Below are 9,646 nucleotides of genomic sequence, written 5' to 3'. Positions count from 1 at the left end.
CCTGGCATTGGTCTGGTGTCCTCGGTGATAGACCTAGGGATGGCGGTTGTGGAAGTCGAGCAGCTAAACTTACGCCTGAAGTTTGTGATAGTCTTGGTGAAGCTGCTTAGCGCCTTGTCTCTGGCCTTCCCCCATCGCTGAAGCTTGTTGAGACGTTCATGAGCTGCTCTGACTCCCTTAGCCATTCTCGGTTCTGAGTACTCCTTGAAGTAAACCAGCTTTGGGCGGTACTCAACTGCGTCTTCCTCCATCGGCTTGGCTCCTGCTTCCGCAACGTCTACATGTTGCTCCTCAACCTCATAATTGTATAGGGTATCCGCGGGAGGGATAAACTCAATATACTCACCCCCCAAGATTGTAGTCAACTCGACGCAAGGGAGGAGTAATCTCGAGGGACCAACCTCACGATGCACAAACTTGTAAAGCAACCTTTCCTACCCCAAACCCCGCTCCAGAGTGCGCAACTGCCGCGGGTTGTTCACGTCGATCCAGCGTGGTGGGTATGACTTGGATAGTAATGGAACACCATCAGCCTCAAGAAACCAAGTCACCACGCTGCCCATACACATCACTCCTGGAGAGTGGTTGCTGTTGAGTCTCGATACCTAAGTCTTATACGACATCATGTAGTTGAAGAGGTACAGCGAGATGGAAGTGTTGGACGTGTCACCTTGCAGCTTGGTGCCATCCATTACCGTGAATGAGAGTCTATTAAGCGCTAGATCAATCATCTCAAGCTCGCCGTTCGTGATGTATCCCTTAATCTCCTTGGCGTAGAATGCATTGGCCACCTCCTTCTGGAAGTAACACAACACTTGGCTTCTCAGGTTTGTCGTCTTCGTTTTCGATGAAGTGAATGTGGGCGTGCTTCCAATCGTCACCCAGAGTGCTGATATTTCATTCCTATCGAATATCTCTTTGATGGTCCTGAAGGTAAGAGTGTAGAACTGGCCGTGAATGCGGAATGTAATGTAGCCCAGACCTCTATCAGACATCATTCCCGGCTCATCCGCATACAAGTGCATCTCCAGAGTAGAGAGGAACTGAACTGTCTCCTCCCTGTATCCATTCTTGGCCAGATGGCACCGCCTAAATAGATACTTAACATCCTCCGCAATCCCGAGTTGTTCCATAGTCTCAACATGAAGGTATCTTGTTTTGTTGAACTCCAACTGCTGAAACAGCTCGTAATACTCCTTGGAAGTCAATTTTGTCTCGGTTGATTTCTGTCGTACAGATTTCCTGAGAGCTTGTCCTGAGCGCAACTCAAGTTCCTCCTGTTCATAATCACTGCCTTCCTCTCTTGAGTTAGAAGCTTGTGTCGGTCTTCCCGTGACTCTTGCTCTTAGTGAGCGGTTTGGCTGGTCTGTTTGACCCCGCTGCCTGTCTTGAACCCCCAACAATTTTATCGACCATGTTTTTCATTTCTAAGAAACACTTCGCCATAGACTTTGGCGATGAGCGCTCTCCAGCCTTACAACCATATGCATCTCTCATTTCATCTATGAGCTCAGTACTCTTCCTGCTCCGCTGAGACATAATGAACTCAAAGCTAAGCGTTAATATGTTAGTGAGCAGATAACTTAAGTTGTCCAGGAAATAACTTAAGTTTGGTATTGAAAAGCAAAACCTGATCTCCAGCCTTGAGCTCCTTGACAACAATTTTCTTATCATGAAAATTCTTGGTTCTTTATTTATATATCTTTGAGCTCTCATAGGCATCAAGTCTGATTTCTTCCAACTCATATAGATCAAGAGTCCTCTTAGCATGAGCTGTATCAATATCCAAGTTCAGCAACTTGATTGCCCAAAGCGCCTTGTACTTAACTTCCACAGGGAGGTGACATACTTTACCATAGACCAGCTGAAATGGTGTTCTTCCTATCGGCGTCTTGAACGCTGTTCTGTACGCCCATAGAGTCTCGTCCAACTTGACAGACCAGTCTTTCTTCAAACCCCAACAATCCTTGACAAGATACCCTTGATCTGCTTATTCGAGACTTCAACATGCCCGCTAGTCTGAGGGTGATACGCGGTAGACACCTTTGTGCTTAACGCCATACTTTCTCAACATATTTCAAACACCTTGTTGACGAAATGAGTTCCACCATCACTGATCATTGCCCTGGGATTCCATACCTTGGAAAAATTATACTTTTGAACAACTTCAGAACAACCTTGTGATCATTGGTAGGACTGGTATTGGCTTCAACCCACTTAGAAACTTAATCAACTGCCACCAGAATATAGACATTACCATTTGATGGGGGATTGAAAGGTACCATGAAGTCTATACCCCAAACATCAAATATCTCTATTTCCAGGATCAGATTCTGGAGTATCTCGTTCCTCCTAGTGATGTTTCCCATCCTTTCACAAGCGTCACACTTGGTGATAAAACCGTGAGCATCTTTAAACAAGGTTGGCCACCAGAGACCTGCTTGAAGAACCTTTTGAGCTGTCTTGAATGTGGCGAAATGACCTCCATAGGTGGAACCGTGATAGTGCTCAAACACTCCCTGCACTTCCCCTTCTGCTATGCATCTTCTGAACAGACCTTTCAGAACCTCTTTTGTACAGATAAAGTTCATCCCAGAAGTAGTGGTTGACCTCTCTGAAAAACTTTTTCATCCTGTAGGGATCCATGTCATCAGGAACTTCTCCACAAACCTTGTAATTCACGAAATCTGCATACCATGGTGCAGTGTCTGAAGTGATCACCATACAAGTGATTTTGAGGTTCTCAACCCCTGTGTCATGCATCTGCTCACAAACCTGGGCGACCAGAAGTTGTTCCTCATGCATTGAAGTGGTCCGCAACTCCGTTTTCAATGCCTTTCTTGTCGACAATCTCCATGTCAAACTCCTGAAGAAGCAGAATCCATCTCAACAGTTTTGGCTTGGTATCCTTCTTCGAGTAAATGTGTCTCAGAGCAGCATGGTCGGTATACACTATGACCTTCGAACCCACAAGATAACTCCTGAATTTTTCGAATGCAAACACAACTGCTAGGAGTTCCTTCTCTATAGTTACATACCTTCCTTGAGTCTCGTCCAAGGTGCGACTTGCGTAGTAGATGACATGAAGCTTCTTGTCAATTTGCTGTCCCAGAATTGCTCCAACTGCAAAGTTTGAAGCATCACACCTAATCTCAAATGGGTGATCCCAATTCGGGGCTTCTACTATGGGTGCCAAAACCAAGGCCTCCTTGATCTTGCTGAAAGCTTCCATACATACTGCATCAAATTCGAACTCAACCTCCTTGCACAACAACCTTGTTAATGGCCTTGCAATTTTTGAGAAGTCCTTGATGAATCTCTGTAAAACCCAGCATGTCCTAGAAAACTTCTGATGTCCTTCACTATCTTAGGCGGTTGAAGCTGAACCATGACCTTAATCTTTGCTTTGTCAACCTCAATTCCTTTTTCAGAAATCTTATGTCCTAGAACGATCCCTTCTTCAACCATGAAGTGGCACTTCTCCCAGTTCAGCACTAGGTTCGTCTCCTCACATCTTGATAATACCCTGCACAGATTTAACAAACAGGAGGAAAAAGTGGAACCGTATACAGAGAATTCATCAATAAACACTTCCACTGACTCCTCAATCAAATCCGAGAAAATTGATGTCATGCACCCCTGAAAGGTAGCAGGAGCATTATACAAACCAAATGGCATACGTCTGAAGGCAAAAATGCCATAAGGACAAGTAAAGGTTGTCTTTTCCTGATCATTTGGGTGGATAGGGATTTGGAAGAATCCACTATATCTATCAAAGAAACAGTAGTAGGGATGACTGGCTAATCTTTCCAACATTTGATCAATGAAAGGCAGAGGAAAATGATCTTTCCTAGATACAGCATTCAACTTCCTATAATCAATGCACATCCTATGTCCTGTGATGGTCCTAGTTGGGATTAGCTCATTTTTTCGTTTTTGATTACAGTTATTCCTCCCTTCTTAGGTACACAGTGCACTGGAGATAACCAAGTACTATCAGAGATAGGATAAATAACTCCAGCATCAAGCAGTTTTAGGATTTCTTTCTTTACTACTTCCTTCAGATTAGGATTCAATCTCCTTTGGGGTTTAATACTAGCATAAGACTCATTTTCAAGATTGATCCTATGCGTGCAAAGACTAGGTGAGATTCCCTTGATATTATCTAAGGAATAATCTATAGCCTTTCTATACTTCTTAAGCTCAGTTACAAGCAATCCCAATTCATCATCACTCAACCTAGCATTCACTATGACATGATAAGTGGAATTGGTTCCCAGAAAAACGTACCTGAGTCCGGAAGGAAGAGTTTCAAGTTCTACCTTGGGAGCCTTCTGTTCTGACCAGTCGTCAGCATGGGAGTCTGGAATGATCACGGTCGAGTGGAAAGAGTGCGGCTCGAGCTGCGTGTCGACGCCAATCGAGTCGGACGCTGGTGACTCAAGTAGGGTCTTGAGGTTGGTCGAGTGGGAGATCTCACGTTTTGAAGTCTCTGCGTCAACTGCACATACCTCCTCTACGTCAGATAGCTGCTCCAAAACCTCTTGTCCATCCGTTTCTCTGTGGGAGTCTAGCAGATTCTTGTAACAAGTGGTCTCCTCATGCATGAACCCTTCTTCTCCATCCTTGGTCAAAGCAGTTTTGAGATGGTCCTCCTCAGCTAATTTCTCCAACAATTCGTCAGCCAGCTGATACATCTCTTCAATGTAAAAGACTTGTCCTCCTATTGTTAGCTTCTTCAAAGTATCCTTGATGTCAAACTTCATAATAAAGTTTTCGCCCAGATTGAGATCACTCTTGCCATTTCTGACATCAATGATGGCTCCAGCAGTCGCCAGGAACAGTCTTCCGAAGATCAGAGGATCTTTTGGTTCTTCATCCATCTCCCGAACCACAAACTCAGTTGGCACTTCCACGTCTCTGATCCTGACAGGTAAGTCTTCTAACATACCATGTGGAAGTCTCACTGATCTATCTGCAAGGATGAGGGAGATGTCGCAAACCTTAAAACTTGTAAAACCCAACCTCTTAGCAACAGAGAGTGGCATCAGATTAACTGAAGCGCCAAGATTACATAGACACCTCTCAAAAGACATAGGTCCAAGGGAGCAAGGTAGAGTGAATGATTTAGGATCTTTGAGCTTCTTGGGTACAACCTTCTTCTGGATGATTGCACTGCACTCAAGACTTAGTACCACCATGCCTTGAACTTCTTTTGATCTCTCCATCACTAAGTCCTTGAGGAATTTCTGGTATTGAGGAACAAGTGCGAATGCATCCAGCAATGGCATCCTCAACTCAATCTCCTTGACTTGTTTTTCGAACAGAGCTTTATAATTCTCAGTAAGCTGCTTCTTAAACCTCACTGGAAATTGTAGAGGAGGCTTGTAGAGTGGAGGATGAACCTCGCATGTTTGTCATCAAAAACAACAGGTTCCTCAACATCTTCAGATTCGGACTGCTTCACTGGTTCAATTGAATCATTGACTGCGTCGACTGGATCCTTCATCTGAGCTTCATCTTGAACAAAATCCTCCCCATCCAATCCCTCACTGTTCAGTGATGTCTGGAACTCCTTTCCTGGGAGGTAATGTTTTCCCACTTCTCAGAATAATTGCATTTGCAAACTCTTTGGAGTTCTGAACAGCCTTCCCTGGGAATTGGCCAGGTTTTGGTGCAGAAGTAGAAGCAGATTGGCCTTCCATATACCTTATCTTTGAATTGAGAGCTTCAAATTTGACGTTCAGATCATTGTAAGAACATTCCATCCTCTGACTGAGGACAGCAAACTTCTTGGCAGTATCCATAGAACCGCTAGCTTGACCCTGAAGAAGTTGTTGCATTATTTGCTTCATTTCTTGAACTGGAGCTGGAGTAAGCTGAACTTGTTGAGGGCGGAATCCTGGCGGTGGTCCTGAGGGAACCTGATAGCCCTGCTGGAACTGTTGTTTATGAGCGAATCCTGGATTGTAAGACCTTGATGTTGTTGTTGAGGCGGGTACACCTGATCTTGTGGATGAGCAACGTTGTTACTTTGGTAAGATAAATTAGGGTTTGCCTTGTATTGGTTTTAACCTTTGATGTATCCAATTTGATTCTGGACATAGCTGATCTCCTCAGACTGCTCACCCTCCCCATCTGGAACTTGGAAAGGGTCATCCTCTTATACGAAGTGGATGCTCCTCTGATGGCTTAGCAAGATACGGTCAAGCTTTTCATTGACATTCTTGAGGTCCTTCCTGTACTTCTCCTCCAAACTGGCATCACCTCAAACTGTGCAGTCGTAGTATTCATTGTAGTTGTCGTCAGACTGGGCGAGACTCTCAACCAGTTGCCATCCTTCATCAACGTCTTTATTTAGGAAATTACCGTTAGAAGCAGTGTCAAGCAGCATGCGGATTTTTGGAAGAACACCATGGTTTAGAGTGCTCAGCAGTGACTCGTTGCTGAAACCATGTCCACTGGCTTTTGTAACCCTTGAAACGCTCCCAGGCTTCATAGAATGATTCTGAGCTCTTCTGAGTAAAACCAGAGATGTCATTCCTGAGACGTGATGTTCTAGCGTTGGAGAAGAACTTGGCCAAAAAGGCTTTCTTGCAGTCATCCCAAGTGGTGATGGTTCCCTTGGGAATGTTTTTCTCCCACTGATGAGCTTTATCTCCCAAGGAGAATGGGAAGAGGCGCAACTTGTAACCATCCTCACTCACACCGTTTATCTTGGTGAGACTGCACAGACGGTTGAACTCGTCCAAGTGGTCGAGTGGATCCTCCATAGGCAACCCATGAAACTTGTTTCCTTGGATCATGGTGATCAGACCACTTTTGATTTTGAAGTTGTTATTCTACATGGCGGGAGGGACGATTCCAGCACACTGAGTATGAGTGTTTGGTGCATCTCCAGCACCAATGTTTCGCGTGTTTCGCGGCCTCGGATTTGGTCTGTTAGGTTGTTCCATAGTGACTGGTGCGGGATGATCAATGGAAGTACGAGATTTTTGTGGTCTTTGTAACCGATTGATGTCGTCAATAGCAGGAAGGAGATTATGATGCCCTCTTGATCTGGTCTGCATGCAAGGTTGCAATGAACAGGTATCTAAGATGCAAAACAAATAAGCAGACGACCAAAACAAGTTAGTAATCAGAATAATTGTGTAATAGAACTTACTCTTGCAAAACCCTAAATCTTAAATGTATCAAAACGAATCCCAAATGGCAACGGCGCCAAATTGATACTAGGATTTTTGTGTGTCCTAGCAGGTTCAATTAACCTTATGCAGTTGTAATACTTAAGGTGTCAATCCAATTGGGATGATACTATCACTCAAGATGCAATCAAGTAATCACAAGTCGAGCCAATTCAAAAAGAGTGTTTGTCTAACAATCCTAGAATGATAAGAATGCAAAACGGAAATGAGCTACAAAACTAGAAACGAAAATGTATGACAAGAAGTAAGCATGAGTACAAACGAAATCGAGTCTAAACAAGAATTAAATAGCAAGATGAAAAACGGTCTCAAAAATGCAATATCAATCAAAAGATAGAAGTCCTAAGGATGGGATTAATTGATGTCGGTGGAGTATCCTAGTCTACAGAGTGTTTAACATGCTACAAGCAAACTATCCCTAAACAATGAACATCATTGGCTTAGCTAATCCAATCTCTTGACAGAACCTACTCAGACTCAACAACTTCCAAACCTAACTCTCGCTAGAGAAACATGATCAAGCATGGCATGACAAACAAGTTCATTCACGTCAACAAACATCCTAGACAACTAATCTCTTAGGCTAGGAACGTAAGTCTTTGGCACTAGTTGGTCAGACATTTCATTAAACACCTTCTGGGCGTGGAAATGTCTAAGACCTAGTTCCAATTGATCAGAGAGAAACTAGTATTTCTAACTCTATTCCAGAAGGGAATCATATAAATCAAAGCTTAAACACCCTACATCCTAAGATCTTCCACCTATCCTCAAGAACTCTAACACTACTCGGATCTAGAAATCATCATCAACAAACAAACTCAGGAAACATTGAATCAAGCATCATTAGATAGATAAAAACAAGGTGAACAACTTTGTAGAAAAAATCAAATGCAAAAACTTAATCAACTCAAAGATATCGGATTACAAAGTCTGACAACGTTTTAGGTGGCTAGGTAAAAACTTTACGATAAGAACAGAAGACGAGATAAAAAGATGTCTCAAGCCAAGACTTAACAAAATGTATTTATAGTAGAAACATGTGAATCCCAAAAACTTAAAACGATATGGTAAAGAGTCGGTTTGGAAATCTCCTGAAGTGTGTGAGACGGAGCATCTTCCTGACATGTGCGATCGAGTCGGTGTGCGTCCAGTGGCTCGATTGGTGAATCAAAAGTGGCTCGAACGGGTGGCTCGAACGGGTGGGTCGAACGGGTGGCTCGACTGGTGACTCAAAAGTGGCTCGAGTGATGTGTTCCCGACGTCTCCTAGATACCTAAAATACTCCAAAATGCACAATGTATGCAAGGATGATGCAAGAACTACCTAAACATGCAAAGTGTATAAAAGAGGCTAGAAAATGATGCGAAACAACTAGTTATCCTAGCTAAATGCATGACAAATACATGCTAAGGAGAGACAAAATATAGACATATCAATAACCAATCATTTAAGTTTGGTCCCGATAACCAAAAAAGTTGATTCTTTCGGTTTCTTCCAAACGCCTAGGGTTAGTTCCATCTCTCTACATTTGCCGAGCCATTATTTACTCGATATATTAGCACTTTCTGTTTCTTAATATTATGTCTCAAAAACTTCTTCATTATTTTGAGAACCATCTAATAGAGAGTATTGTCTTCCATGTTTTCTTCATCAATAACTTCAGCAACCTCTTCAACAGGAAATTCATCCGACTGACAATACTTACGCAGAAAATTGTGTAAGGCTACACAAGCCAACACTAATTATGTTTGTGCTTCAGAAGGATACGGAAGAGCGGATTTAATATCACAAACTGTTCCTTAAAAACTCCAAAATTATTTCAGTCACGTTTCATAGAGATGCATGACGATGATTGAACAATTCATGCAAAGTTTCCAGATCGCAACTTTAGGCAGTAAATTCTTAGAGGTAATACTTAATAGTTACTGATAAAGAAGTTAACATGTCAAAGTGAAACCAAAGAGCTCACTATCAATGAAGTGCTCAGGAGTTCGCCGTGGGGGGCGGAGGAGATAAGCTCGAAGAAATCCAATAAGTGTCCGACAAGATTCAAAGGGAGACGTTACAACATTAATCATAGTGTAAACGCATATTTGTGGCTAAGTATTAATTATGTGTATAATCAACTTAGTATGTATGAGCATAAAATAGACAACATACGAGCTTTGTTAATGGGTTCAATTTTTTCTACATCTCCGGGACCTAGTCCAGAACAAATTCACTTAAAAAAGATTGCAATTACAATTGCTTATGATATCAGCACTAATATACCTATCATTCTTTTCTAGATGAATAAACCATCAAAAGATCTCTCTATCTTATTGATGGGGCGATGCCATACACCTTGTGTGTATCTTTTGTGAATACTTTACTAAGGAGCGCAAATTTTCATTAAGCGCCCTCTTGGTATTCATATCAATTGCTCAACACTAGAGTTGACA

At 42.6% G+C, this 9,646-nt stretch overlaps 1 non-coding gene across 1 annotated transcript; it reads left to right on the top strand.

Moving 5' to 3' along the window:
* The first annotated feature begins 6,449 nt into the window (after positions 1-6,449).
* Positions 6,450-6,551, top strand: LOC147943774 (small nucleolar RNA R71). Its single transcript, XR_015558750.1, has one exon. It is a non-coding gene; the product is annotated as a small nucleolar RNA R71 (small nucleolar RNA).
* The last annotated feature ends 3,095 nt before the right edge of the window (positions 6,552-9,646 follow it).

This window comes from Camelina sativa, chromosome 5 (assembly GCF_030686135.1).
Source record: "Camelina sativa cultivar CO46 ecotype springtype chromosome 5, ASM3068613v1".
NCBI lineage: Eukaryota > Viridiplantae > Streptophyta > Magnoliopsida > Brassicales > Brassicaceae > Camelina > Camelina sativa.
This window is presented reverse-complemented; position numbering and strand designations above follow the sequence as displayed.